Source organism: Helianthus annuus, chromosome 17 (assembly GCF_002127325.2).
Source record: "Helianthus annuus cultivar XRQ/B chromosome 17, HanXRQr2.0-SUNRISE, whole genome shotgun sequence".
Lineage (NCBI taxonomy): Eukaryota > Viridiplantae > Streptophyta > Magnoliopsida > Asterales > Asteraceae > Helianthus > Helianthus annuus.
The window spans coordinates 179557629-179563368 of record NC_035449.2 but is presented as its reverse complement, the minus strand read 5'-3'; the positions used below and the strand labels follow the sequence as shown (position 1 = coordinate 179563368).

The 5740-nt window shown below is 33.9% G+C and overlaps 1 long non-coding RNA gene across 1 annotated transcript; it reads left to right on the top strand.

Moving 5' to 3' along the window:
• The first annotated feature begins 4839 nt into the window (after window positions 1-4839).
• LOC110923026 lies at window positions 4840-5537 on the top strand. The gene is made up of 3 exons (XR_002583647.2): window positions 4840-4887; window positions 4990-5047; window positions 5238-5537. It is a non-coding gene; the product is annotated as an uncharacterized LOC110923026 (long non-coding RNA).
• Window positions 5538-5740: the final 203 nt, after the last annotated feature.

Sequence of the window (5740 nt, the reverse complement as noted above, 5' to 3'; positions counted from 1 at the left end):
TGGGATAAAGGACGAATAGTGCAAAGGTTTGCAAACATAAAATATGGTTTTTGTAATTATTGAAAACAAATACCATACTTTGCAATATGATGCAAACATAAATGACGATTTTTGTAATTTACTCTAATTTAAAAGAATTCCGATATCATTCGTTTAAGTTTAAGATCTCACTCTATTCAACTTTCTAGGGAGCAACTCAAATAGCTAACAGTGACGGACTGGGCCTTAGGAGTTTGTACTTGGTACACTTTCATTTCTAGTGTTTAAATGTCCCAACATATATCTACCAAAGTACCAATTACAAAATACCAATTTTACTATTTTTTGCCTCTTTAAAGTTTGGACTATCCCTCTAGGGCCTAGACCCATCAGATTAGACTACATGGTATGGTGATGGACCATCCTTGGAGGATGATCCGCCACGTAGGCGCCACATCATAGTCCTCCCAAGGATGGATCATCCTCCAAAACTAGGGGGCATGGGAGGATGGTCCTAGTCATCATCCTCCACCACTTTTATATTTTTTTTTTAAATCTCCACATTTTTTTAAACATTTTAAAAATAAAGTAATAAAATATTTTAATTAATATTATAAAACATTACATAAACATAAAAAAATTAAACTTAAAAAAAATAAACTAAAAAAAACATAAACTTAAAAACCTAAAGTTAAAAAAAAAACGTAAAAATATCCTAACATACTAAAATAAGCTACTAGTCGTCGTCTTCCATGTGGTGGGCGGGTTCGTTTTCAGCGTTGTTCCAAATATGCTCCACCAAGTCCGCTTGTAGGTTGTGATGTGTGAACTCGTTACGTAGAGCGAAGGCGTTCAAATCTTGTTGTTCCTCACTAACTGGAACAGAATTTCCAGTAGACGCGTTTTCGTCGTAATCGCATATCGCTCTCCCTTCGTCTTCAATGATCATGTTATGAAGGATGATACAAGCGTACATAATGTGTCGTAACCTCCTTGGTGTTTGCGAACGTGCTGGAATAGAAATGATGTGCCATTTTTTTTGTAGAACACCAAAAGCTCGTTCAATATCTTTTCTTGCGCCCTCCTGAAACTTTGCAAATTTTTTCCTTTTGTCGTCGGTCGGGTGCGGGACAGTTTTAACAATTGTCGAGTACGTTGGGTATATCCCATCGGCTAGGTAGTAACCTCGCCTGTACTCCACCCCTGAAACCGTAAAGCTTGTGTCTGGACCTGTACCCGCCACTACATCATCAAAAATCTGGGACTGGTATATGATGTTGAGGTCGTTGAGTGAACCGGGTAGACCAAAAAAAGCATGCCATATCCAGAGATCCTGTGACGCAACAGCCTCTAAAATGATAGTCGGATGTCCCTGATCTCCCCTAGTATACTGACCTTGCCATGCAACCGGGCAACTCTGCCACTGCCAGTGCATGCAATCAATGCTCCCGAGCATTCCTGGGAAACCATGTCTCTGTTCGTGTGCCTGATATAATTTTTGTACGTCGCTTGCGTTCGGTTTCCGCAGGTATCGCTTGCTATACAATTTGACAACCCATTGGCAAAACTTGTACAAACAACGACGTGCGGTTCTGTCAGACATCCTAATGTACTCGTCTAATGCATCTGGTGCGTAACCGTACGCAAGTTGGCGAATGGCCGACGTACATTTTTGTAAATTGCTGAACCCCCTTTGCCCTCTAGCATCGTTTCGCAATGTAAAAAACGGATCAGACTGTGCCATGTCGCCTGCAATACGTAAGAACAGTTGACGACTCATGCGGAAACGACGTCGAAAAATCTCGGCTGGGTACACGGGTTCGTCGGCAAAATAATCGGCAACTAGTTTATCGTGGCCGGCTATAAATTTAGAACAAAAAAAAAATGAAACTAATTAAAACATACATTTTAAAATCTACATAAAACAAAAGGAAAAAAAATTAAAATACCTTCTTGGTCTCGATTATATTTTGCTCGTCTGGTTAGCGGTTGGGACGACCCTTCAGCGGCCGACATGAACACTTGAGCCGCGTTCATAATCATGTTGTGCATAATAACATCCTCTTCCGAAGATGATGAATACCACTCGGACGAAGACGATGAAGACATTGATGAAATTGAGGAAATTGAAGAAACGGGTGAAGCCATGATAATTTTTTAGCGAGAAATGGTGTGGAAGCGGGTAAAAAATGATGCAAAATATGAGGACTTTTTATAAAAAGAGATGAGTGGTTTATAAAATGTGAGAGAGATGGGGTGGTAGTGGGTGAAAAGTGGTGAAAATAGGGGTTAAGGATGTGAGTATTTATAAAAATGGAAGTGAAATGGGTGTTTTTTTGAAATATAGCCGTTAGGTTTTTTTTTTTATTAATATTTCAAACGGTCAAAAGTGGGGGGACCCACATAATTTGCTTCGTCTCCAACGTCCATTTTCAGACGGAGAGGACGGCGACGTATGGGGGCGGCACGGTGTTTGGACCGTCGCCGACCCGCGACGGGCCGGGGCCGACCCCCATACCGTATAGCCTTAATGTTATATTCATATCAAATTATTTGTAACTACATACATAAAAGTTGATGGAATGTTAAACTTAAATCTAGGTGAAAAAACAAACAACAATATTGTACAAAACATCTTTAATTCTCTGAATTTATGATCTAGTATGTGTAGTAAGTTTCTTAATGTCTTCCATTTATCAAAGAGGTGGATGATCCAAATCCGATAAGGTGTATGTATAAAAATATTTATGAGTATATTAGTTTGCCGTTAAAAAAATATGTTATAAAGTTTAGTTTCGTGCATCCTTATGATTATAAATATATAGTGCGAAGCAAGGGCGAAGTATAGAAGGGCAGGGGGCACCCGACCCCTCGAGCTTTTCGTTCAGTAGTGTTATATATGTAGTTTTCGTATAAAATTTTTTGGGTATATACGTTTTCGACCTCCCGGTTCTATAGAAATTTCTGGGTATATACGTTTTCGAACCCCGTCATTCAGGTCAAGCTTCGCCACTGGTGCGAAGTCAACTTATTAAAAAAACATTTCAAAATACAAAATCTATTTCTTAGAAAGTAATAAGAAAGAAACCATGAGCACGACATACATATATCTGTAAACACAGGCACACAGATAATAAATAAATAAAATAAAATATTTGTTTGAAAGATTCAAAACCAATATCTTATCTACTAAAAAATAGCTATTATTTTATATAAGAAGTCACTACCAAATTCTTCTATAATAATACTAGGTTAGAACCCCGTGTATTACACGGGTTGAATAAATGTAATTTTATATATTAAGTAATAAAAGTTATATCTTTATAAACTCCGTATATTATACGGGTTAAATAAATATAATTTTATATATCAAATAATAAAAAAGGTTTTATCTTTAGAAACCATATGTGTTACACAGATTATATAAATGTAATTTTGTATACTAAATACTAAAAATCTCGTATTTTTAAAAAAACCCGTGTATAATCGGGTTGAATAAATCCACCAAATAATAAAAATGTAATTTTGTATATTAAATACTAAAAACGTCGTATCTTTAAGAAACCCGTGTATAGTCGGGTTGAAAAATCTACTAAATAATAAAAAATTATATCCTTAAGAAACCCCGTGTATTACATGTGTTGAATAAATCTAATTTTACATAGCAAATGATAAAATGTTATATCTTTAAAAACTTTGTGTATTACACGGGTTATATAAATGCGACTTTGTATAGTAAATAATAAAAAAATTTATATTTTTAAAAATTCCGTGTTTAATTTTGTATACCAAATAATAAAAAAATAATTTAGATTTGAGGATAACATTTTATTAAAGTGTGATAAGATTTAATATTAATTTATTATTTATTTAATTAATATTAGATAAGTATAGATTTGGGGATACCTTCAATTAATGACACGTGTTCAAAAGTTGGTTTTTTTTTATTATAGTAGACAGATAGATGATCAATGAACTATGTAATAAAAATTATTATGTTTTTATATTATATAAGCAAATTTAAACACTATATATTATATTTCTTCTTTTTTTTTTACAACCGAATTATTTAAATTGTTTGTCCTGTTGTTAAAGTTAATTGGCTCCCTCGTTATCTAATTGGTCAACTTGAATACTTTGTTATTCTTGCAAAATTATTATAATTATTATCTATAATTATGAAGAGATTAAATTAAATAATAATTATCCATAAGATATTAAGTTAAATAATATTTCATAAAAGGGTTATTTATAATTAACAAAAAGAGATTAAACTTAAATAATAATTATCCATAAGACATGGCCTAATATGATGACAAGTGTCCCAAAGTTGGTTTCTTTTATTATATAGTATAGATTTTAATTTTAATTAAATGACGTACAACAACTGTATTCCTAGTTGTCTGGTCAACTAGATCTGGTCAACTAGATAAAACCTTTGACATTACATATTAGCAACCTTAAAATCCTTATCTATCGTAATTATTATTATAAATAATTTTTTTATTTGATAAAAAATCAGATAGACAAGTTGTTTTATAAGATCTAGGATCATCATCTGATCAAAAGTATGAAAATATCATAAAGTATTGTAATGTTACTAGTGATTATTTAACTCTACAAGATAGTTTGTATATAGCATAACATCTACCTATTATACTAAAAAAATACATTTAATGCCACATGTCCTTTTCTTAAACCATTTTTAATTGATGTGGCATCTCTCTTTGAGGAGATAATTGGTACATGGGCGGCAAATTCATTTCCCCTCTTTCACGCGCTTCTCCAGAACCTTTCCTTTTAACAATTCTCCACAGAAACCCTAATGGACGCCACCATCATCTCTCTCACCCCTCTCCCGAGAAACCCTAATGGACGAATCCATCATCTCTTTCACTATTTCCCCAGGTTTTATTTATTCATTCTTATTTCAATCTCACTCTCTATTGATTCTTCTCACCCGTTCAAGTATTTCATTTCTCATACTATCATTTTAAACATGTAATTCAGGAATAGAAGAGGGCGGTAGTGCTGTCGCTTAAGCATTGCATCTCTCAAACGATTTGTGGTAGTGTCGTTGATTAAGTGCTATCTTATTTCAAAGTTTAACAGGATACCGTCAACTAAATGCCATATTCTTTCAATGATTAATTGATTTTTTTATGTTCGAACATGATTTGAAGCTGTGCCAAATGGGGCTTCAAATGCGTTTTAGGGTTTTATGGTTATGAACTAAGTGTGTGATCGTGTGGGTGTAGGTTGCAGGGGAAACAGGAACAAAGGCTCCGATAAAGTTGCGGTTCATAACAATAGCTGGTAAAGATGTGGTGTGTATAAGATCATTTCGGTTGACTTAGAAGGCTTATAAGATAGAGTACAAGACAATTGAGAGTGTGTTGAAGACTATAAATCCTCACACTAGAGAGGTTCGTTAATGATCCATTAACACTCTGCTTTCTTCAATAAATTTACTTATTCATAACATTGATTTCGGTATTATACACATTTTATGACTTTTTAATGTATGTATTTAGGTTATTTGGTGGTCTTTTGGTATTTTAAAGTAGTATAGATTATGTATGAAGGCTTCAAACTTTGCATTGACATTTGAAAAGTCCTTATTCTGTTGGTTTACCATCATTCCCTAATTTACTAATCTATGTTGTTACAGCAACCTGCTACTGCAATTGGCATGGATGCAAATGCCATCTTGGGTAAGAAAAAAGTTGCAGAGCAGATTTCATGGTCTACAATGACATTT